Genomic DNA, 27,298 nt, shown 5'->3' with positions numbered 1-27,298 from the left:
GAGAAAGACAATGGTGGGGTCCAGGTGGACTTGGCAGGTGGCCACCAATATCCACCTGGATCATTCCTCCCCCCTTAGGAAGCAATGGTCCCCATTGCGTTGAGTTCCTCCATGAGATGAGGAAACTTCTGCTGAACTTGTTCCCTGGTGAGCCACTTGCCCTGCTGAAGGAGTTGGTCTGCTTTGACAACTCGATACAGTTGGATATTCTGTTGGCGAGTGTTCTTGATCTGTGTGTCCATGATCCGATCAGTTGCAGCTTGTTCCATGCAGTCTGGATTTAATTCTGTGGGTTTGAGCTGTTCTGCAATGTCGGATGTGTCTAGCAATGGTGGAAAGTATGGCCGAAGGCGGTCCACATTGAACACTGGGTGCAGGCCAAGGAATGGGGGAATGCTGAGCTCAAATGCATTGTCTCCCATAGCCTTAGTAATGGTGTAAGGACCATATCGGAGTGGTCTCAATTTCCGATAGGCTCCAGTAAGGCGTTCCTTTTGCAAATGCAACCAGACTTTGTCACCCACCTGAAACTTGTGTGGCACCCGATGTTGATCATGTCGTTGCTTGTACTTGGCATTTGATTTCTCAAGAATGTCATGGACCTGCTGGCCAATATGTTGGATGCGCTCAATGAAGCTGGTGGCCTTATCTGTTTCGGACTGGACATGAGCTGAATTCATGTGAGTAGCTGCAAGTGGCATGGCCACATCAATGGGGCATAGTGGCTGGAATCCCAAACCCACCTGAAAAGGGCTATGGCCAGTGGAGCTGTGAAGAGCTCGGTTGTAGCTGTGCTGAACATAGGGGAGGCTCTCGTCCCATGTGCGTGGATGCTTTGAGTTATACATGCGCAGAATGTGCACAATCATCCTATTGACAACCTCTGTCTGGCCATCAGTTTGAGGATGGAAGGCTGTGGACTTCGTGAGTTTGGTGTCCAGCATTGACCAGAGACTGGACCAAAATGTGCTGAGAAACCGACTGTCCCGATCTGAGATGATAGACTGTGGGATCCCAAAGTGCACCCACACTCGTTCAAAGAAGAGTTTAGCAGTGGCTTCTGCTGTGATATTCTTCTTGCAGGCCACCATAATGGCCATCTTCGAGAACCTGTCGACGACCACAAAAACACAGTCATTTCCATGCTTAGTGGAAGGAAGGCCTGACATGTAATCCATGGAGATGGATTCCCAAGGTCGACTAGGGGTAGGCAACGGGGTATAGAGGCCGTGCTTCTTAATGGTCGGTTTGGCAATGGCACAGACAGTACATGATCGGATGTACTTCCCAACATCCTGTCGAAGATTCGGCCAATAGAAATAATTTTGCAGTACTGCCACTGTTTTCTCGACCCCGAAATGCCCAGCAGCCCGACTGTAGTGTGCTTCCCAAATCATCTTGGCACGCTCGCTTGAAGGAACACAAAGGTGACCGAGGTGGCATAATAGGGCATCCTGGAGGTGAAAATCTGCAACCTGCCGACCCTCCAAGAGTGTCTGGTATGTGTGGCCGAATTCTGGGTCGCTTTTGTAGAGAAGTGGCCAATCAGAAGTCTCGTGCCCACAAGAGTTGAGCACGGTGGTTAGCGCCATGATCGGTGGTCGACTGAGGCAATCTGCAACATTATTGGTGCTGCCCTTTTTATACTTGATATTCAAGTGAAACTGTTGCAGGTATGTAGACCACTTCTGATGGCGATCATTCTGCAATTTCCCTTGGTTCTGTATGAACTGCAGAGGTCGGTGGTCTGTGTGGATGACCGTTTCCTTCCCCAAAATGTAATGCTTCCATTGTCGGCAGGCCTGTACAATGGAATACATCTCTTTATCATAAGTGGGGTACTTCCGGACTGTGTCTGAAAGTGTTTCACTGTGATATGCCACTGGATGTCCATGTTGAGTAAGGACTGCCCCAATAGCATAGTCAGAGGCATCTGTCTCGACCTCAAATGGTTGTTGTAAATCTGGTAACGCGAGCACTGGTGCCGTGCAGAGGCGATCCTTCAACTCCCTGAATGCCTTCTGTTGAGATTCAGACCAAAAGAATTTTGCTTTCGCCTCGCCCTTGGTGACTTGACTCAAGGGCCAAGAAATATGAGAAAACTCCAACACAAACCTGCGGTAGAAGTTGGCAAGACCTAGAAAGCTGCGAAGCTCTGTTAGAGTGGTTGGAGAGGGCCAATCCCGAATGACTTGGATCTTGGCTGGATCGACATGCACCCCCTGTTCATCAATGATGTATCCCAGATACTGAACCTGGGTCATGCCAAAAGTGCATTTCTCCAAATTGGCACATAGCTTGTGTTGCCGCAGTGTTTGGAGAACCTGTCGGATGTGGTGGAGGTGCTCTTCCCAACTCTGGCTGAAGATCAGAATGTCATCCAAGTATACTACTACAAAGGAGTTGGTGAATGGCCGCAAGATGTCATCCATTAGCCTCATAAAGGTTGCAGGAGCATTCGTCAATCCGAAAGGCATGACCAACCATTCGAAGAGGCCCTCCTTGGATTTGAAGGCAGTCTTCCACACATCGGAGGGTTCGATTGGTACCTGGTGATATCCCAACTTCAAGTCGATCTTGCTGAAATATTTCGCCCCCTTTAGTTGGTCTAGGAGGTCATCGATCCGTGGGATTGGGTACCTATTACAGAGAGTGATCTTGTTCAACGCCCGATAGTCAATACAGAGTCTCCACGTCCCATCCTTCTTCTGTACCAACACGATCGGGCTCCCACAGGGCGATGAACTCGGACGGATGTGACCTTTCTGCAGGAGCTCCTGAATCTGCCTCTTGATTTCATCGTTCTCCAGAACGGAGCGTCGATAAATTGGTCCATTGGGTAGCGGCGCACCTGGGGTCAGATCGATGGAGTGCTTGACTTGACAGTGCAGAGGAACCCCTGCCGGGGAGGTGAAGATGTTCTCGTAGTTGTCATGCAGAGGGGCCCCGTTTAGAGGCCGCGGCCACTGTCTTCTTCTTTCCTTGAGGGCATATCATCAGGAAAACAAATTTCCTGGTTTTGGAAATGATCTTACTGCATTGTTTTGCAGTAATCAAAGATAGGGCGGCAGGTGGTGCTACCTCTGGTATCCTGAACAACTTATTTCCCAATGTAATAATAACAGCACAGGGCCTTGATTCATACACAGCATGTCGCTTCCACAAGTATGGTTGTCCTAGTAATACATCACAAACTTCAAGGGGAGCAATGTCACACAATACCTCATCCATGAAGGGCTTGATGTTGTATGGAAGGCGACACTGCTGGCTCACGCGAAGATCTCGTCCTTGGTGAAGCCACCCAATGGTGTATGGTTGTGGATGTGCTGTGGTCGGTAAGCCCAACCGCTTCACGACCTCTGCCGAAATGAGGTTCTTTTGACTCCCACTATCAACAATGAACTGTATCGGGGAGCCCTTTACCCACATCTGGGAGTGGAAGAGACGCTCCTCCTCCTCTGGATCTTCGGGTTCATTTTTCTGGATCTTTGCGGTAGCAACAGTGGCATTGGGGTCCGCATCAATGATCTGCTTCCCTTTTTCATACCCCTTATCGGGTTCTGACTCAGAGTCGGAACATGCATCTGATTCTGAAACCTTTAGCTCAGCCACCAGTGACTGCTTGGCCCGACACTCACTTGTGTTGTGAGTGGAGCTCTTATGGAACTCACACCATTTTCCAGTGTCCTTTCTCGGCTTCGCGGCGCTGTTCTTTGCTTGCAGCTTCGGCTGGTTGTCTTGGGTTGTCCCGCCTTGGCTTTGTCCTTTGTTCTCTGGTTTAGGGGCACCTTTCCCCTGCTTTGGATTCGTAGATCCAAAGTCTCGCTTCTTTTGTTTAAACTTCTGCTCGACCTTGATGGCATACCGGTATGCTGCGCCGAGCGAGGGGATGTTTAGGAATTGTATTTCTTCCTGGATGTACTTGTGCAGGCAGCCACGGTATTTGAGTATCAAATGTTGCTTCGAATCCTTGATACCCAACTTTGTGCGAAGGGTATGGAAAAGATTGGTGAACTCCGGCACGTCTTGGTCCCTTCCCTGCCGCAGCGTGGTCCACTTTATTTATTCATCCTCATAGCTCCCGACAGGGTAGTACTGCTCCTTGATGGCATCCCAGGTGGGTGCAGCTGAGAATAGTGAGCCAATACTTTCATCCTTCTGCTCGCAGTAGGTTTCCCACCAGTCCTTGACGTGGGGGGCTGCTTTGAGGAGAGCAAAGACAATCTTTTCCCGACTCGAAAATTCATGAACAGAAAAATAACCCTCTAGTAGATTTAACCATTTATCTACGGCATCTGCATCTATCTGACCCTCGAATATGGGGATTTCAAAATTAACTTGTACCTTAAAGGGTGTGGCATTTCCAGAGTAGCTGCTGGAAGCCGATGCGTTGCTTCTGGGTAGCCACTGAAGGATCTGAGCAAAGCTCTCCATCATCGCGTTCCGTTGTCGCTCGAGGGCTTCTTCGAGCAAGATTTTGATGGGATCTCCTGCCCCCTCGTCTTTCTTTTCGTCCACCATGGGAGGCCGTCAGGATTTGCGAGGCTGGTCTTACAAAGGTTCAACCAGTTCAAGCCCTAACTCCTTATATCCCGACCTTGTTGGGGACATGCAAAGAAAAAAAGAGAAAAAGCAGACCGCTCTGATACCACTGATCCGGATTTAAACAGGAATGCAACAAATTACAGAGATAACCATATACACAAAGATGCAGCGGAAATAATACTTCATTTCATTAATGGAAAATACTAAAATATGCTTACAATCAGAAATGGAAATAAACCAGCTAGGGCGATGGTAGCTTATCTCTGAGAAGAGATGTGATGGCTACATGCCTCTGAACTGTGTTACAATGAGGCTCGAAGGCCTATTTATTGTTGAGAAAGAATGGAAAACCCTTAACATTCCAAAACCTAACCCTAGGAGATAAAACGCCAAACTATGGGCCCCGTTTGGGGGTAAGTTGGTACATCAACTTCCCGGGGTCGTAACTTTGGCACATGATCTCCGTTTGACGCGTACAATAGCTCATTAGAAAGATCTATCCTAGCACTATCATTGTTGGAACGGGCAACATCGGTCCATTCGATGTTGCCCCCGGATTCCCCAAAAAACGTCGTTTAGGGCCTCAAAACGACTCCGGAAGTTCAGGACCCGAAAAACTGCTAAAAATAGTAAGTTGTGCTACAATTAAGGAAACTGAAAATGCTGAGAAAGACAATGGTGGGGGTCCAGGTGGACTTGGCAGGTGGCCACCAATATCCACCTGGATCATGGCTCCAACTGCCACGCAAAAGATGGCTCATCTCGAAGGAGAGTGATCCAGGTGGATGTTGGTGGCCACCCACCTATCCCATTTGGACCCCCACAACTGTCTCTTTCAGCTTTTTCAGTTTCCTAAATTGTAGCACAGTTTACTATTTTTAGCAGTTTTTCGGGTCTTGAACTTCCGGAGCCGTTTTGAGGCCCTAAACGACGTTTTTTTGGAAATCTGGGGCAACATGGGTCCATGGACTGAAGTTGCCTCCCAAAGTGGTAGTACTCGGATAGATCTTTCTAACGAGCTATCGTATGCGTCAAACGGAGATAGTATGCCAAAGTTACGACCCCGGGAAATTGATGTACCAATTTACCCAAACGGGGCCCACAATTTGGCGTTTCATCTTCTAGGGTTAGGTTTCGGGATGTGAAGGGTTTTCCATTATTTCTCAACAATAAATAGGCTGTCGAGCCTCATTGTAATACAGTTCAGAGGCATGTAGCCACCACATCTCTTCTCAGAGATACGCTACCATCACCCTAGCTGGTTTCTTTCCATTTATGTTTGTAAGCATATTTCAGTATTTTACAGTAATGAAATGAAGTATTATTTCTGCTACATCTCAGTATTTATGGTTATCTCATCTCTGTATTTATGGTTATCTCTGTAATTTGTTGCGTTCCTGTTTAAATTCGGATCAGTGGTATCAGAGCGGTCTGCTTTTTCTCTGTTTTTCTTTGCATGTCCCCAACGAGGTCGGGATATAAGGAGTTAGGGCTTGAACTGGTCGAACCTTTGTAAGACCAGCCTCGCAAATCCCGACGCCCTCCCATGGCGGATGAGAAGAAAGATGAGGGGGCGGGAGATCCTATCAAAATCTTGCTCGAAGAAGCGCTTGAGCGGCAAAGGAACGTGATGATGGATAGCTTTGCACAAATCCTTCAGCGGCTACCCAGAGGCGATGCATCGGCTTCCAACAACGACTCTGGAAATGCCACACCGTTTAAGGTACGAGTTAATTTTGAAATCCCAATCTTCGAGGGTCAAATAGACGCAGATGCCGTAGATAAATGGCTAAATCTGCTAGATGGGTATTTTTCTGTTCACGAATTTTCAAGTCAGGAAAAGATTGTTTTTGCTCTTCTCAAAGCAGCCCCCCATGTCAAGGACTAGTGGGAAACCTACTGCGAGCAGAAGGATGAAAGTACAGGCTCACTATTTTCAGCCGCACCCACTTGGAATGACTTCCGGGATGCCATCAAGGAGAAGTACTACCCTGTCAAAAGCTATGAGGACAAATACATCAAATGGACCACATTGCGGCAGGGACGAGACCAAGATGTACCAGAGTTCACAAATATTTTTCATACCCTTCGCACACAGTTGGGTATCAAAGATTCTGAGCTGCATCTGGTACTCGAATATCATGGCTGCCTACATAGATACATCCAGGAAGAGATGGAGTTCTTGAACATCTCCTCACTTGGCACAGCATACCGATACGCTGTCAAAATCAGGCAAAAGTTCAAACAGAAGAAGCAAGACTTTGGATCTGCAAATCTGAAGCCCAAAGGACAAAGCCAAGGCGGGGTGACCCAAGACAACCCCTCTAAGCTACAAGAAAAGAACAACACCACGAAGCCGAAGAAGGACATAGGAAAGTGGTGTGAGTTCCACAAGAGTCCCACTCATAACACAAGTGAGTGTCGGACCAAGCAGTCGCTGGTGGCCGAGTTGAAGGCTTCTGAATCAGATGCATGTTCTAACCCTGAGCCAGAACTTGACAAGGGGAATGGCAAAGGGAAGAAGATCATTGATGCAGATCCTAGTGCCACTATTGCCACTGCCAAGATCCAGAAGAATGACCCTGTAGATCCAGAAGAGGGGGAGCGTCTTTTCCACTCACAAATGTGGGTGAAGGGTTCGCCGCTACAATTCATTGTCGACAGTGGCAGCCAAAAGAACCTCATTTCAGCAGAGGTCACGAAGTGGTTGGGCCTGCTAACTACACCGCACCCGCAGCCATACAATATCGGGTGGCTTCATGAAGGACGAGATCTGAAAGTTCGCTAGCAGTGCCACCTTCCCTACAACATCAAACCCTTCACAGACGAGGTATTGTGTGATGTTACACCTCTGGATGTTTGTGATGTATTATTAGGCCAGCCATACTTGTGGAGGCGACACGCTGTGTATGAGTCCAGGCCTCGTGCTGTAATTATTTCTTTGAATAATTCATTATACAGGATACCAGAGGTAGCCTCACCTACCGCCACATCTTTGATCACTGCTAAGAAAGGCAGCAAGCTCATCTCACAGACCAGGAAATTTATCTGTCTGGTTCACTCCCAAAGTAAGGGGAAGATCGTTGCTACCTCCATGACCCCTGCAAAGGGTTCCTCCATGCAGCAGAAACAGCAAAGGGATACGGTCATGACAGAACACAGGCACAACTTCTCCTCACCCACAGGGGTACCACACAAGTTTCAGGTGGGCAACAAAGTCTGGTTGCATCTGCAGAGAGAACGCCTTACCAGAACCCATCAGAAGCTCAAACCTCTCTGACATGGTCCTTATAGCAGTACCAAGGCTGTGGGGAGCAATGCTTTGGAGCACATCATTCCTCCATTCCTTTGCCCGCACCAAGTGTTCAATATGGACCATCGTCGACCATGCTTCCCACCATTACTGGACACATCAGAGATTGCAGGACAAGTTCAGCAGATGGACGAACTCAACACAATGGGGACCATTGCTTCCTAAGGGGGGAGGAATGATCCAGGTGGATGTTGGTGGCCACCCACTTATCCCATTTGGACCCCCACAACTGTCACTTTCAGCTTTTTCAGTTTCCTAAATTGTAGCACCGTTTACTATTTTTAGCAGTTTTTCGGGTCCTGAACATCCGAAGCCGTTTTGAGGCCCTAAACAACGTTTTTTTGGAAATCTGGGGCAACATGGGTCCCAATGTTGCCTCCCAAAGTGGTAGTACTTGGATAGATCTTTCTAATGAGATATTGTACGCGTCAAATAGAAATCGTATGCCAAAGTTACGACCCCGGGAAATTGATGTACCAATTTACCCAAACGGGGCCCACAATTTGGCGTTTCATCTTCTAGGGTTAGGTTTCGGGATGTGAAGGGTTTTCCATTATTTCTCGACAATAAATAGGCCATCGAACCTCATTGTAATACAGTTCAGAGGCATGTAGCCGCCACATCTCTTCTCAAAGATACGCTACCATTGCCCTAGCTGGTTTCTTTCCATTTCTGTTTGTAAGCATATTTCAGTATTTTACAGTAATGAAATGAAGTATTATTTCCGCTGAATCTTATTATTTATGGTTATCTCATCTCTGTATTTATGGTTATCTCTGTAATTTGTTGCGTTCCTGTTTAAATTCGGATCAGAGAGTTTGCTACTGCAACAGCTACGTCATATGCTCGAAATATAATGATGCTTTCTTCATGGGCTACATCAAGTATTGAAGAGGTTTCTTCAACTAGATCAGGCATTCTCTTTTTGTCAACTTTATGTTTATAAGAGTAGGAATGTTGTTGCACAACTTGTTAGAAAAGCGGAGAGGGTTGGTTTTAATGCAACTGCACTGACTGTGGACACACCTCGACTTGGGCGGAGGGAGTCCGATAGTAGAAATAGATTCTCATTGCCTCCACATCTTACCTTAAAGAATTTTGAGGGTTTGGATCTTGGGAAAACAGAGCAGACAACAAATTATGGACTGGCTCTATGAATGTAGTTGCCCTGTCCTATCTCCTGGTTACACCAAACACTAGAACCAAACTTTATGCCTCGTACTAGTTTATGTGTTCTTGAATTTTGTGTTTCCTAAGTGAAATATGTTGAGCCTGATCAAATCAACATGTAAATGAAATTGGTTAGAATTGATCATTCTAGCAATTGCTAATCAGAGGTAGGAAGATTCGAGGTGGAAGCACTAAGTATGATTCTAGAAAAAGTTGGTTGAAGCAGAAATAGATGGACAAAGAAGGTAAAATATTGTGTGTTGAAATAAGGCAGACTCATAGTATATGCCATATACATTAGTAAGCAAGTTTTGGATGTTTGTAGTGGTCGTCTTAAAGTATGTACCTATTAACTCCAAGAGATGGAGTGTGAAATGTAAGCCTTGTAAGCCATGTGTATCCCCATATAGTTCGTGGTAATCTGAAAACCACTTTGTATTTGTAGTGTCGGTTTGTGGTAAGCTAGAAACCACGTGTAACAGTGAAGTGGGACAGAGATTCCCGTTGGCATGGTTTAGGTTTAGCCGAGAAAACCCTTGGCCTAGTTGAGTCGGGTCTGTGGTGAGCCATAGTGGTTGGAGTGCCCTAGTGGTAGATTTGTGGCCCAGAGCGGCTGTGGTGAGCCTTTGTGGCTATGTTGAGCCTTCATGGCTAAGTTGAGCCTTAGTGGTTGTGTTTAGCCTTGGTGGCTGAGAGCCCTTGGTGGCATGGTTGTGGGTGATCCGATGAAACCCAGAGCATGGTTATGGGTAATCCGATAAAACCCATGATGATATTGGAGGGGGATTTACAAGTACAGGTACAGGTGTGTAGTTATAATGGTTCAAAGAACCATGTATATGAAGGACATCCTACAAGACTTGTGGTTGCAGCGGTTAGTACCCATGCATTCCGGTGGATGGTTGCTCTTTTATATGGAAATCAACATATTTTTTTGGTATATTTGACCACAACTAGATTTTACAGGTTGATATGGAGACAAGCACTCATTAAAGGGGAGTGTTGGAATATTTAATTCCTACTTGTCTCAGTTGTGATTCTTACTAAGTAAAGGAGTTTGTTCCTAGTAGTTACGATCTATTTCCTAGATTGGTGTGTGGTTGAGATAATATCTCAACCAATAGATTGTATGTCCAAGATAGCTTTCCTATCTTGAGACAATACTCCTGTATATATGTAATTTCATATCTAATTAATAGAATATATATTATTTGTAGAATTTTATCAAAGTAATTATGAAATAAATTAATAAATTAATCACTTGGAAAAGCAAGACACCAAGAGATGGGATTCTTGCCAAATCCCATTGTGGAATGGGATTGGATAATTTTTTCATGATAAAGCTTCTATATCTAATTCTAGATAAGCTGGATGGATTGGAGATAAATATCCATCGAGAAAAACATAAAAGTTGTGCGGGAGAGAAAGGCAAGATTTTATGAGGAAAATACTCGCGGGAGATAAAGGTGAGATTTTCTGAGAAAAGCTTAGGCAAATGGGTAAAATGATCCACAAAAGTAGGACGCCACTAATGGAAACCATATCATGAAACAGGGTGTTAAATACCCATTGCATAGATGAATTTGGGGTAGTTGATCCATGGCAAGAACCTTGACTTGGGGGGAATTAGAGGTGATTCATGGTTGGGTGGTGGTGCTCCGTTTTCCAAGTGGTGTTCTCTCTTCTGATCTAGTTTGATTCACCTGCATGGGGTGTACCATATGTTGGTTTCTTACCCTCTATGTTTCAAATGCATTTAGCCTATGTGAGAATTTGCATGAGTTTTCCAAGAGATATGAATGATTGAAGGAATCACATGTGACTATTATACATAATTATATGTACCTATGTTAATGAAATTTTTGACATAATTTTATTTATGCATATGACAATTATGGCACATCAATGCAATTCTAGTTAAGGTTATTAAAGATACATACTTTGTGGATCTTCTGCGGTATTGGTGTTATCCGGTCTTGTTAAGGTAGTGATTAACCAGGGTTGAGCTGCTATGAAAACCTGTTAACGGTGGTTAAGACCCAACTCGATAAATTATGGTGCATGTTATTTATGTTATGCATCCAATGCTCCTATTTCGATTAATTATGCACAATGCCTAAGATACCCATGTCAACATTGCATGAAACCCTGGTAGTAGACTTAATGATTGGGTATGAGGAATGATTTTTCTTTGTAACAATAGAGCCTAAGGGTTCAGAGGATTTGCTTTCATTAAGGCTTGTTCCGTTATTGGTTCATGACGAAGTTAATGTAGCACTATGGTCATGATGCTTGGTCATGCTAGCTATAGTAGACATAAGATAATGTTCCCTAATGCTTGTGTGGATCAACCAAATAAGTTTATGGGTTGCATGCCACGATTAGTTCTTGTCTACAATTTGTAAATTATGCTTAATGGTTGCGCTGATATATATATATATATATATTTAAATGTTCCCATCAGGGATCTAGTATAGCTTAGAGGGAGCATGCCTTACTATGGTTCCTTTACTTGATGAGGTTCGATTTTTAAAAGCATGAGTACAGTTGCATGATTAATGCTTATCCCTGTAATGATAGGAAAATATTAATTATGGCAATCGTTGAATCTTAACTGTAATCAATGTAAACCTAAGCAATGAGAACCTAGTAGCTAAATACCGAAGTATGCTAAGGAGGTATGTTATAAATGATATCAAAGCTTCAAGTTCAAACCTTTCGGGATATGGGCCAATCCACCTCAAGAGGATATGAAAACATTTCAGTTCCTAAATTTGGCCTTACACTACTAAGAAGTTTACTAGAGGGTCCAGGTATAATTGCCAAATATGCAAGGATTCTTCATGTTGAATTTAAATATTATAAATATTTTAATGAAAGGAATGTAGAGGTAATAACATATGTATATGTTATTCCATTCGATATAAAATATTATTATATTAAATCGTTTAAGGTTTATTATCAGAAAATCGATGGTTTCTATGGATTTGAAATGGGTCATATGCACAGTTCGGGCCATATGCATAGTTCCTTGCTGGATGTAGAAGAATTATCTATGTTCACCCTTGAAGTATTGTCATAGTACGAATTCTATGGAGGGGATATTATTTATTTCTAGTAGTGTATGTGCGAGCAACAAAGTTATTGACTACAGTCTTGTAGAATATCAAACTATTGGGTAGAAGTAGAGATGGAAGATAGTGTCGATTGAAGAGTTCCTAAAGAAACCTGGGTTGCGCATTGGTTGGCGCTCGGTGTTTTCTGTGTGATCATATCTAAATCACAGGTTATCTAGGTGTCTTATTGTAAATGTGGATTTTCGTGATCTCGACTTAGAGTGGGATGATGCAAATTGTTAATTGTCATGTTGATCTACATATTTGGAACTTCACATGATCAGTTGATGGAAACCTTCCTTATGCATGTCACTTTGCACTTGGCCCTAATGCATGTTAACTATTATTAACTCGTAAACGAGCCATTCATTAGTTTTTGATTGTGCTCTGTATGCGGTTGAAGGTGGTAGATGGTTTTCTTACCCTCACGTAAGGAGTATAACAACATATATCCTTCAGAAATGCCTCTTCTCTCACATACATGGAAATGCTTGGAATCATTTGTCACCCAATCCACATTATCGGATGCATTTTTTCCCCTCATGCATTTTGCAAAGATTGACAATTTGGACAATTTCATATTTTACTACATCTATATTAGATAGTTTGGAACTTCTGAAATCCACACTGCCATTGATATGGTGTGTGCAGTCTTGAATGAATATCTCTTGTACAAGCATCAAAGTGGTCGATGCATAAATTGACATACTATTGCTCGAGAGGTGAAGGAATTACTCTTTAAATCGGCCATAAGGGTTGAATGAACGAAGAGGCTTTTTGTACCAATAATAGTTTTAGGCATAACAGAGTCTAGTCTGGGAATCCTACTCCGTATTACCCAAAAGCTACACCAAAACACTATAGGTTTGGGAAAAGACCACACTTTCAAAATTAAGGAATGCTCTAAAATCATGTGGATAAAGCAACAAAATTATGAAATTTATCATTTTCTCTTTCAGCTTTACGTCACACTCTCCGATTGTGTTGATCACTGCACTGCAATCGGTTGCGGATAGAACTACCTCAAAACGTGCAAAGGGTCATGCATGATGTGTTGGTAAAACTAGTCACATACGACTGTGTTGTTTCTATAATAAAGATATGGATGATCAAAATTGGAATGACGATTTAGATGAATGAGATAAGAATTATCTAATTGCCATGGGCGTATAAGCCTTGCCGATGTGGAGGTTGTGTATTTTATTCTTATTTTTGGAGAAAAGTATAGCAAAGCCATAGGCTTTCTAGTTGTGCCAATAATTGAATCGAGAAAAGGTTGCTGTGAAAGAAACACAATTTCTATTTCTTGTGAGCTTGAACATGCAAGCCCCTCCTTTTGCCTTTGTGTGGGTTCTTTCACTTCTCATAGTTGAATTTCAAATTCATTTCATCCAAGGAGGAAGAGTATCATACTCGATGGATGATGACAAAGGGCATATCATTGTTTTTGCTGTAGCTACCACCATGTCTTCTCTTGTCCTCCTAGCGGAGGAAATCGTAGCATCCCAAGGGGCGGAGGTAGCCCTACAGGGGGCGGATTAGGCAGGGGAGAGTTTGTCATCTCCGTAGATGCACTGAAGCTAGAACCACTGATGATTTATTGAGGGGAGGGGTTTGGTGCACGTAGGCACAAAAAAAAACCTATTGTGTTAGTGTTGGAGGCAGCGCTGTGCTTATATATAGCTATCCACCTCAAGTTGTTCAGCTTCTACATCACTGGCTTTGGAGCTTTTTATTAATACGATTTGAACCTCCACCTAGATTCACATGCCTGCCTCTCGATTAGGAAGGTATACTCCAACATTTCATTCAAATATACGATCCATTTAACTTAAATATTGGCATTCGATGAAGAGTTGACGTGAATATGGACCCTCTCTTACTATGGTTCAGATCCATTTCTTTTACCAAAGTTGGATTTCAAACTTGGTTAAAAACATGAACAGGTCTGCGTAGTCACAAGATTTGATTCATTGCTCAATAATGATGGAAGCGTGGCTTCTGTTGATAAATGACAGCTTCCCCTAAAGGTAAAATTCCTATCTGGATATTCACCACTGATTGAATGAACTCATTGTTTCTCAAGTGAAATTGTGTGTTACTCCCCTTATACGAATATTCTCTTTTAGCATTTTTGTTTATGAAGCTAGATAAAGTCGAGATGCTCGCAGATCGTGAATGAATATGGGTTTTGTGTTTGCCTAGAAAAGTCTTTAATATATCCTTTCCATGTTTAATTTTATCTAATTTGAAAGTTTCATTGAGTGAAATCATCTGGGTCAAATGTTCAGTATGCCAGCGACTAGTCCCTTGATGAGGCAGAAATATACATCTAAATATTTGTGATAATATGGTAGAAGAAAATTTTAAAAATGGAAGTACAACTAAAATTGTGGGGAAGATAACTTTTGTTTAAGCTATCATAAAACATGGAAATCACTAGAGAAGATCGACGTTAACCAACCAGTTACCATACAGTTATCGATCTTACGAAATGTCAACATACTTGTTTATTGAGACCATTGATTAGAGACTACCTAAACTTGACAACTGTATGTGTTGTATATTTAAGAATACAAAATCTTGAGAAATACAAGAACTCGCTTCTCTACTTTTTTTCATATACAGTTAATGCAATTATAGCTAAGTTATTTGAGTTCATGTGGCATACTGTATATACCTCATGTAATGGGTAAATTTCATTTACAATCCAATTAGACATCATAGTGTGCTAGTTATGATGAACAATTATCTTACTATGCTTAAATTTTTGCTGCTAGATATTCTTATGTTAAGAATTGAGGCTTGTACTAATGACACTTCCTTATACAAATTTCTATGCTACTAAAAATTATTTGGCCGAGACATGTGCTCATGAGATTGGCGTTTACGAAGGAATAATAAATAGATATAGAATTGATGGTGTGCTATGTTTCTAATCATTGCATACTGCTATGAGAATTTGTTCATGATTTTTTTATTTAGAATGTTATCGTTTCCTTGATTCAAGAGTGATGTTGATTTTAGACATTGAGGAGTCTCACATGTAATGTGGTCGTATGTAATGTGAACATAAGTATTGTTGATGTTTCACTTATTGTTGTTTTCATATAGACCCTTTAACAAATAGACTTTGATTAGAGATTGATGATGCTCAGGGGGAGCATATTTGGTGTATAGTTACGAGGAGTTGCTCTCATATGTTGCATGAATACAGCAATGCTACATTGGATAAGTTACTTGTATTTTGTCCCCTCTTAGGTAAGGAGGTAAAAAAATTTATTATATATTGTGGAAGTTTCAAAATTTAAGCTATAGTTAAATTGTGTTATGAGGACACAATGACTTTATATCATAACTGAAAAGTAATACTTGCAGATATGCATTACAAAGCGAGATACTTACAGTTGGGAATGGGTTCCCCCAAGGATAGTTTTGGGGCTAAAAGCCCATGTTTTGGGACAATTTTGTATTAAAGTTGTAAAGCCTCTTCATTTTGTGGTCGCAGAGTGCTAAGGTGTCAAGAGTCATAAAAGGTTGTCCGCCCTTATTTTGTAAAGTGTAAAGTTGATTGTAAAGATCTACCCATGGTCCGCGGACCATGGGATTGCATAAAAAGGAGATAAGTATGTAAGCTCTAAGTCATCTTTAGTGACTAGCGAAGAATGAAGTGAGGAGTTAAGCAGAAGAGTCTAAGTGTTTCGGGTCTTAGTGTAGGTAGAGCTTTGCAGCTGAGTGCACAAAGGCCTAGGGTGGAAGTCCGCAGCTGAGTGCGCAGACCCCTGTAGCTGAGTGCATGGACCCCTGTAGCTGAGTGCGGAGGGCATATAGAGTATATATTAACCTAAAGATATCAATAAAGAGAAGTATTCAACAATTGTTGTGTATTTAGTTCTTGTTAATGCATCTTGTTATATTGAGTTTTGGGTTTAATTTACAATGTTTATGTGATACACGAATATGTGTGATTATATTGGTTAATTGAATGCAAGTAAGAATATCATTTTACATGGCGCTAACTGTGATTGACTGGTAAGATAAGTAGAACACTTAGGATAGCTTGGGAACCTATACAATACACTGTCATAGCTACGTGGAAGTACCTGGATCACGGGTTAAGGTTGCGCGAAGGTCAATCATACACCTTCGCGGAGGTACTAAAGGGCAGAATAGAGGGGTAGACTGATAGAGCCCTAAGGCTTAGCGATCTATGTAAAAGTAGGGGATGAGGGTTGAAACCTACATCACGACCATCTCAAGGTGCGGAAACTTGATTCCAGCATCCCCCCATACTACTTCAGGTGAGACTTCGGTCCACACTCCACGAGCCGATGCTGAGAGGGCCAGTAGCGTAGGGATTTGTTTGGCTAACTAACGTTGAACATGGGTCAGGCCCAACAAAGCCAACAAATGGTTCAGTTGTTGGGACTGGAATCTGCATAAGAGATGTGTGATGTCGTATTACTGGAACCCAACTAAGTAAGAGGCCGAAGATTGGTTGGATAGGAATATCCACGAATTCGCAACACAAGAGAACAAAAATTTGTGGCTGATAAAGGAACATTGGCTAGACAGTACCTATATACATAAATCCACGAGATTTTTTTTCTGTTCCTTTCCAGTTGAGTTATACGAGTGGATCGCAAAGTTAGCAGATAACCAAGGAAGGTGGAGACTTTACGGTCCTATTGTCTAGACCCCGAATTTAGTACAGAGACTGGAAGCCTCTGAGGATAAGATCGCTCGTGTTTTCGATCATTGGCTTGATCACATCATAGGAGCATTCATGATTGCATTCACGGTCGATACCTCATGTTAGTTACAGTGAGGCGAAGCAATGCTTTTTCAAAGGTCCACGAGGTAAGTACTTGAAGTCTTTAAATACCTGGATTAAGATGTTATTGTGCGAAAAATGGGTTATGCAACTACCTTAATGTTCGGAGCTATCCGAAGTGGAAAGAATTACAGAAACAAAGGAAGAAAGGGTCCTGAATATAGCCCACCGATTTCACCGCCATTTGGTGACAAAGAGGGAGTAGCGTAGGTTTCTCTGCGAAGTGCAGTTCACTTAATAAGATGGGGATTCCCACGACTTCCAAATCCACCTACACCACCCCCAAATTCACCACCATCACCTACGACTTCGCCCATACCACCACCACCTCCACAACAGTTCGACATGGCGAATTGAGTAAAGTTGGTCTTATTTACAGGATTGGGAAATTAGGATCCAGACTAGTTTTGGTTTGTCGTGAAAGATGTATGGGAAGCTCAGGGCATCACAGATGATCACATGAAGAAGGAAATATTGGTTAGTTCCTTGCAGGATAGCGAACTAACTTGGCACATCAAGTACTCTAATGATAATCCAAGCGCTGGATTGGTAGAGATCTAGACCACGCTGAATAAAGAGTTAAATAGGCCTAAATCTGAGGCATAATCAACTCTGTGGTTCAAGGAAATCATGATGAAACTAGGTGAGACACCTTGGGAATTGGATCAAAGATTGAAGTGTAAAATCTGCGAAGCCAATATGAACTTAACAGATGGAAAACACCACGAATGGTTCATGGCTTCGCTCTTGCCTCATCTAAGGGTTGCACTCTCACAACAGAAGATTATGACTCAGGCAGAGGCTTTGGAGATTGCCATAAGAATGCATGAAACACCAATGTAAGATCTGAATTTGGGGGTTCAGCAGATTCATGCGCAGTTTCAAAATCTTTAACTTGAAATGCAAAGTTTGAAGCAGGATAGAACAGTTTGACCGGAGGCGCGTGAAGAAATATGGTTCCTGAAATGTAAAGGTCAGGGGCATGACAAAGACCATTTCCCAGTCTTTACGAATTATATTACAGGAGGAGGACCAATTCCTTTGAGGCTGGAAGCCCAAGAAACACCAAGCATGGCACCTATGTTGTGTTGTTCTATATGTCACGTAGCAGGGAAACATACAAATAATAATTGCCATTTGCTGCAGAAGTTTGTACAAACACCACAACAACTGTTCTACAACTTCTGCAGGTCAGTAGGGCATGATGAGCGCAACTGCCAAAGTTATGAATTGATGATGCATAGAAAACCCGCTTATAGAGTCTAGGCAGAAATGCGACCTCCTGACCAAAGCGTTGGGATGGCACGAAAAGGCTTTCAGGGGCGTGGATGAGGATGAGGCAGAGGAGGACCTGACAGAGGTTGGTGACAGCTGATCTGTTACAATTGTGGAGGACTGGGACACTATGCCCATGAATGCACTAACTTGAAGCGTCCATTGTGCAAATATGTTACTCAGTTTGATCATAAGATCGAGGACTGGCCTACGCTAATAGTGAGGATACATGGGAAAGGGCTGCTACCACCTCATCTGACTCAGAACCTATAGATGATGAGGGTTGAGCCCTGCAAAGAGGATCTGAATGTGAATATAGTGCTCCGTAGTGGAATTACAACAGGCGATGATAAGGGGAAATAGCTCGAAGATAATGCATGGATTTGCAAAGCTCCAGCGAAGGAGGTTGAATTTGATTTGGAGTGCGCACATGAAACGTTCATACAAGCAAAGAAGAGCTTTGATGAGGCCTCTACCTCAGGTAGCAGGGACAAGCCTAATCAAGAAATGGATCCTTCTATGCTTACGACCTTTCTAGAGACCTGCATGAAGTTTTTGCGTGATATAAAGGCTGTGAAGGGGTTACATGAGCTTATAAATAGATGTGCCAAAAACACTCTGAGCGAACCATGAGTTTTACGAAAGATTGGTAAGCATAAAGCAAGGACAGGATGAGAGAGGAGACTGACCACACAGATATGAGAATATAAAATGGATCAGGTTATTATGGATCTAGGGTCAGACACAAATGTTTTGTGAAAGTAGACTTGGGAGCGGATGGGAAGACCCGTGCTGCAGTGGTATCCGATTTAATTAATGATGGAAAATCAACAGAAGATAATGACCATTGGATGACTGCATGGAGTAACTATAGACATTGAAGGTGCGAGCTCAGTGGCTAACTTTGAAGTGATAGAAATTGTGGATGATAACAACCCCTACCCTGCGCTCCTTGACATTGATTGGGCTATTGACATGAATGGGGAAATCAACCTAAAGAAATGACAGATGATATTTGAAAAGAAATCACTTTGTGTAATCGTACCCCTAGATCCTACTGAAGGATATCACTACACTAAACCAATAGGCGATTACGAAAGTGATGACGATTTGGACTACGTATATAAGATAACAGTGTAAGACCAAGATTGGGTGCAACAGGTGATGGCTGGACAACCCCTTCTTCTAGTTATTCTTTATTCTTGCATGAATGTTTTCTTTTATTCTCCATGGAGAGCATTAAAAATGAGATTAGTTATGAAATAGAAGATGGTGTACAATTCCTCTAAATAATGAGGAGCCATGATGTGCGAACTCAACACTTGATGTGTGAGTTTTATCTACATGGGTATCTATTGTGCCTAGACAGGGAATTCAACCCAGTCCCATATGTGGGGTTCATTCATTTAAGGGCCCTTACCTCCTACACTTTCAATCAGATCAACTAGCAAAATGCTTTTAACACATTTGAATCTAATCAATTTAAAAATCCATTTATAGCAAGAGGAGAACATGAGAGGTCAATCACCATGTTTACTAAACACAACACCTTTTTGGGAATTGAGGGGAATAGAGAAAGAATGCGAGGACAAAAAACTAGTGCCTTGATCTTTGTGTCAGGCAATTGGTCACATTTCAAGATGAGGCCCTTGATTGCTGTCAGAAAAGGTGGATGATGTCACCTATAGCTGTCCAGAACAAGGAACCTTTTGGGGCACCAAATTTTGGACGAGTACTCCCCAAAGTTCCCAGGTATGTGGCATGTCCGAACATGCAGAGTCTGGAGGATGGGAATCAGGTTTCAATTTTCCCCTATTTGGTTGCCAGCAGAAATTTATACCCCAACATATATGTTCCAAATGATTGGTGGAAGGAAGTCCTAATCTCAAATGGCTTCAAATTTCCAGGGACAGAGATGGCCGGAGAATATGACCTTGTTCAACTTTAGGAGGTCTACAGTTTGCAAAACCCATACCTACGGAGGTGGCGAACTGCATGAGATCATGCAGAAGGCTAGTTGGGGGGAGATGTTGGTCACCAAATCGGACTACCTTTCTGTTGCATTTCCATTACCCTTTTTGATATTTTTGCACTTATTTACCCATGTTTACTATGCTAAATCTGTAAGGTAAATATCCCTACCTTGTCTATTAGAATATTTTATTAATGAAGTAAAGTCACTGGTTTTTGCCTATTCACAGTAATAAATGTATGTTTGACCGCAACTTCTGGAGAACAGGAACCAATGCTTCAACATCTTGCAGCAGTTCTACAATTTGCAGCAATGACTAGCCATAAGTAGGTCATGCAACTGGAGTCGTAGATCCCTGAACCATTCTTGGACTTCTTGCTGATCCTGTCTATCTATTATTGGTGTTGTTCCAACTAATGTACATTTCTAAGTTTACGGTTACCAGGTTTTGGGGAAAGATGTCATTCTCCCTCGCTGTGTATAAAAATAGATTATTCCTGTAATTTGGGGATTCCCCTTTGATATTGTAATACCCTTTTTAAGATTAATAAAGTATCATCTACTTTGCTACTCTAATCTCCGTTGTGACTAACGCAGACCTGATCAGAGAGTTGGGTCCGCCCTTATGATCAAGTGTTGCATCTTTCAGAGTGTATTATTTGTTAGTTTATGCTTGTTGTTACAACTTTGTAATTCTGTAAATGCTTTTATTGAAGTTTTGTACTTAGTGTAGTTTTACAGCAATGTTTCGAATCTTGGTGACAAACCCTTGGTTGGAATGGATCTTGCTCTTGCCCCTGCATATACCTTGCGTGTTGCCTTGAAAGGATACGCACTCGGATTGATAAATTAATGTAGGAAAAGGGTGAATAAATCGTTCATACCTGGACCCCAACAAACACCTTGAAAAACCCCCAAGGCACAAGAAGTATACAAATTAAATAACTTAAGCTCAATCTTTTAAAAATATATGCCAAATTTTGTGCAGACGAAATGGCCTTTTTCAATGGCGATGTAATTTCAAGCGTAAATTGTGAGTTTTTTTCTTTAAAATATATTTTAGAATACATAAATAGATTCAACATGAAAAACCCACAAGCATTGAAATTCTATAGATTAAACTACTTAAAATGAAGTTTTTTAAAAATATCTATTAGATTTTGGTTAAAGTTAACAAGAAAAAATGTCCCAATGAAGGCCATTTGTTATATTAACTTTTTATCTAGTAGAGATTTTTAAGAATTATAATTTTAAGTATATTAATCTAAAAATTTCCATTCCTCAAGAGTTTGGTACTAAATCCATTTATTCGTTTCAAAGTTCATTTTAAACATTAAGAAATCATAACCTTACTCAAAATTGTGTTGCCAAATTTTAGCCAAAAGACCAATTTGTCTATTAATTAGACAACTCCTATATCAATTATTTTTATAATAATAACAATAATAATAATAACAATAAATTTATAATATAGTTAATTTTTATGATTTTTTAAATCTCCATAATGTCAAGAAAATCTAACTAACAACAAAATTACCATTTCCCGAGCATTTGTTCTAGTTTGATAGATATTTTTTTCTTAGTCTAACTAATAAACGAAATTACTTTTTTCAGGGCATACTTTCTAGATATTGCGCTGAGAGTCTTATTAGACAATCTTGTATGAGGCTTAATATGGATTTAAAATAAAAATAAAATATTCTTTAAAAATAAAAGATAATGTGGAATATATATATATATATAGATAGTTAACTTCTTGTTGATATTAAAATGTAAAAAAATTTCACTCTCGCTCTTAATTATAAATAAAATATTCCCTTCTCCATATGAAATAAAATTATTTTATATCAATTTTTAGTCCTTTTTTAAATAATTAAAATAATAAACAAATAAAGATGATATTATTTATTATGTATTTAAATAAATTATTTTAAAACCCATGTTAACCAATTTATTTTAATATCAGCTTTAGAAAAATATGAACATATAATGTGTGACATCTAGAAAATATTGATTGTAATTAAAAAAATCAATGTAAATCATAAATTAATTATTTCAAAATATAAAATCAAGTAATATTGAAATATATTTAAAAATGTATCAATACAAAGAAAAGGTTTAATATGGATAACATAATCTACAATATCTCAATACTAGTGTTAACTAAATTATTTCAATGTCAACAATTTATAGATTATATATGGTTTAGAATAATAACAACAACAAGAATAACAATAAAAACATGAACAATAATAAGTCTATATATTATACTAAGTAATTTAGAAATTAAATTCTTATTTTTATATCATTTCAAGTCTCACTATTTTACGTCCACAGGGTCTCGGATAGACAGTGATCTGGTCTCTGTTAAGACACTCCTTGATGTTAAGTCACTGGTTCAATTCCCCACCCCAATCGGGATGATATACTGGACAGGATGTACATGTGGTCCTGCCAAACTTTCAAAAAAAGAAGCATCACTATTTTACATTTGACCCTTTTGTTAAGGGTCAATTCTGAATAGAGCAAATATTTGTTGGAATTGTGTGTTTAAGTTATTTTATTCCATGTATTCAAAAGATTTTGAAGGGATTATATCCATATATGTATTCAAAAATGAAATTTGAAATATATGCAGTCTAACTTATAGATGAAATGGTATTTTTCACGACATTTTTTTATATTAATTTTAATCATAATCTGACATAGATTTTTAGAAACTTGAGTTTAAGTTATTTAATTTATAGAGTTCGAGTTACCGGGGTTTTTAGGTTGTTGAAATCATTTATGCATTAAAAATTAAATTTATACAATCGAAACCCACATTCTTGCTTCGAATTGTATTGCCAAATTCCATTGAAAAAGCCTATTTCATATATAAATTAGATTATGCCTATATATATATATATATATATATATAGAGAGAGAGAGAGAGAGAGAGAGAGAGAGAGAGAGAGATCTTAACCACTATCTATAAGTCCCTAGATATATGTAATCTTTGGAGATTGATTTTTTTAAGTTGTGTTATATAAAAAGGGTTTTTTCCTCAAGATATTTGATCTCTCTCAGATCTTGCTAGGTCAATGGTTAAGACAGATTTATTCTTTCTTTAACAAAAATATGGAAAATATATCTAAAAACTTGAGTTTAGGTTGTTTAATCTATAGAATTTGAGTACCCCGTGGGATTTTTAAGGTGTTAAATCGATTTATGCTCTTAACAATATATTTAAAAAAAATCACAATCTTACTTGAAATTGTATCTCAAGATTTAGTGAAAATGATCATTCCATCTACAAACTAGATTAAGTTTTTAATTTATTATTTAAACAAGATTTTTTTATTTATTTAAGCAAAACAATATATATATATATGAGAATTGAGTGTTATTTACTCATTAATGTTTCCATAATACTCTACATAATTTGACAAATAGTTTTTAATTCTAATGGTTAAAACTAAAATTTAAAATCAATAATATTAATATGTCTCATATTAAAAGTGTTTCATCTTAAATAATTGCTTTAAAATAAATAATTTTCTTAATATGATACAAATATTAACGATGTTAAATAAATTTTAAGTGTTCATATATATAGAAATTATTTGTATTATTTACAAAATAATAAAATAATATTTATTTTAAGAAATCAAAAGAAATATTAATAATAAAAAATAAAATATTAACCATAAATAAAATACTTTAGTTTTTATTTTAATTTTCATCAACATTATAAAAAAAATAATGTAATCAAAAGCTAATAATAATAATATTTTTTCTTGCATTCTCTACTTAATATAGAATTGAAAGATGGATGTAAAATAATATTATTCATTTTATATGTTTTATATATATATATATATATATATATATATATATATCTATGTGTATATATATTAACATCCTCGGCAGACCTCGTGTAAAAATAAATAGGATTTAAAATTCTAGCTTGTGAAATTATCAATTACTAGCATGTGAATCCTCAATTACTTATTTCATATTCATTAACTTATCATTAGATAAAATTATCTTCATTACATACAATAAATTTAGAAATGGAATAGAAAGTCACATAATGTAATTACAATTATTGCAACATATTAACATAAAGCTTTCTATTATAACCTTGCATTTGTATCTTTCTCATTTAATTATGCTAGTTAATAATTTATCTAATGATGTATGTGTCATCTTCATCCAAGGTAGAAATATCATCAAAATAAAAAAATTAGGCAAGCAAATAAATGGACACTAATACCCTAAAATCCCCATAGGGGAAAATCAACAAAAAAATATTTTATTAAACATTTGATGAGGGTGTTCACACGAACTCAATGGTAGTAAGGGAGTCCATCCCTTGACCATTGTTAAAAATATTACAAAGAAATATCATCTTTAATTCATCATAACTAGGTAGAAGCCCTTACATTAATCATGTTATCAAAACACTTTACCCACAATTCCTCTAGTAGTTTGTCTTTATGGCCTAGCCGTCTCCAGCAATGGAATATCATGCATTTGGTAAACCTTCACTCTACATGGGCCATTATTCATTCATAACGTCCTTATTTCTTATGATAGTGTTAACTATAATCCATTTTTGGTTGTTGTATGAAGGATATGTTAAACACTATTATTTCATCATTCGCATAAATCACATTTCTCCCCCACAAATAATGCCACCAACAACTCTGACATCATGATTATATAAAATCTTTATTAAATAAATTAATAAATATTTTTTGTTTATGATTCAAACATCTTTTCATGTGCATCAATAAAATGCATAACAATGTATCAAGACATGCTTCTTTTATTGGCACTGCACATACATTAACTATAAGCACATAATTACAAAAATATGTTTATTTATCTATGCATGTGTATGTATATGACACATGACTATCCATCCAAATCTCACAAGTATAAATTAAAATGCATAAAGTTTATTAAGGCATGTCTATCTATACATATCTCTCATGCCTTATAAGAAACATAATAGTTACATTTTCCATTTTTCCATAATCATATGGTAATATTTTACCTAAGTATCTCTTTGCACAAGAAAATGGAATTTTTTTCAAAAGATAAACACTACAACTACTATTGATTTTTATACATAAGAACCCACTATTTTCCAAAGGAAAAATCACCACAACTATCCATATTTTAAAAGCAAACTATCACAATAGTTATTACCCTTGTGCATGCAAATACATATTCTTATTCAAAAGTAACTATCCCAATAGCTATTATCTTGGTGCATGTAAACACATATTCTTTTTCCAAAAGGAAGTTAACATAATAGCAATTATTCATGTGCATATGAGCACATATTCTCTTTCAAGAAATCTAGGACAATATCCATTGTTTATATGTTTACAAACACAATCTCTTTCAAGAAAACTAGCATAGATTCTTATCTTTGTATGCACAAGATTCATATACAACCTTTTAGGAAAATAACCTTGATTTTTATCGCTTCGTGCACAAGAATTCATATGTAATATTTCAAGAAATATCAGAGTTACTTATATTTTATGCAAAAGATTCATATGAATTCTTTTCCAAAACATGAGCATAGTTAATTTATCGTTTACCATGTAGTATTTTCCGTGAAACTAACATGGATATTTTTTTTTATGCAAACAAAATTTATATGTATTCATTTCCCAAAATATTAGCATATTTAATTTATCTTTTACCATCTAGTATTTGCCACAAAAATAACATGGCAATTCATATGCATTTTGTTGTGGCGGGTACAACCACCCACTAAAATTTTTCCTTAGCTTCATTTTGGAGCCTCACTATGGACCATCCTCAACAACATGTCTTGCACTGTCAAGCACGTCAACTTCATCTATTTCATAAAGTCTTTTCAACCTATGCATGCAAGTTTGTTCCACCTCCTTCACAGGCTAATTTCTAGGATTAGTGTCAGTTGTTGGTTGAGCAGCTCCCTCTGTGAATTGTTCAATTATGGAGGGGAACCAACCTTCCCTCCAAAAATTACACAAAACCAGTTGGGCTCCAGAATTTTGTAATTCTTCATGAGAGTCTTCCTCTAAAAAATTGCATAACTCATCCTAGGACAACTGCTCAACCCATAAATTGTGCAATCCTAGGTAGTAGTAACCTGTTGCTCCCAAAAATTGTGTAATCCCACTGCAACAATGAACTTTATAGCTAGAAGAAATTGTGCAACTCCAGTCAGGTGGTCTGCTGGGCTTAGAAATTGTGCAATACAGTCAGACAAGTTTCCTTGAGAAAATTGCGAGTCTGACCCAGGACAACTGCTCAACATATAGATTGCACAATACAGTCATACATGCTTCCATTAGAAAATTGCAAGGTCTGACCCAGGATAACTACTCAACTTTGAAATTGTGCAATACAGTCATATAGGCTTCCTTGAGAAAATTGCGAGGTCTAGCCCAAGACAGCTGCTCAACCTATAAATTGTGCAATCCTAGGAGACAGTCACCTGTGCCTCCCAGAAATTGTGAAATCCCTCTAGGAAAACCATTTATGCTCAGCCTAGAAACTACAGAGATTTTCATCCCAGGCTCGTAGAACAATGAGTGTTCCCTCCAGAGCCAAGAAAAACTGACTTGCATGCATGGACTACTTTTCCCAAGGAAGCATGCAAAGGAATCCCTTGATTCAAAGATCTATTTTTAACAACTAGAGGTTACATGCAAGGATCATTTTAGAAACCTCCCACGAAGTGTCACTTTCCTAGATTTGTGGCATTCGCATCACAACCTCGATTTTATGAAAACTCATTTTCTGGATGCTATAGAGTGCATTCCTCACATCGATCTTGTAGCTCTTACATCCTTCCTAGCATCTAGGAGTCATTGGCACATTTAGCTCAACTCTCTTAGGGTAATCCTGCTTTTCATGTCTCGCATCACATTTCTGTTTGATTTTAGTGCTCTTTTGCTTTCATTTTTATGTATGTTAGTTTGTAGAAGCACCATTTCAGTTTTCATTCGCATCTCATTGTTGTCACATGCATGACATTATCTTTACACTGATGGTTGTCATTGCGGTGACTCACTTCACAC

The sequence above is a fragment of the Pinus tabuliformis genome, chromosome 3_2 (genome assembly GCF_031772625.1).
Source record: "Pinus tabuliformis cultivar Carrire ecotype Pingquan chromosome 3_2, CPIR1, whole genome shotgun sequence".
In the NCBI taxonomy this organism is placed as follows: domain Eukaryota; kingdom Viridiplantae; phylum Streptophyta; class Pinopsida; order Pinales; family Pinaceae; genus Pinus; species Pinus tabuliformis.
The sequence above is the reverse complement of the archived record's forward strand: the minus strand, read 5'-3'. Positions refer to the sequence as shown.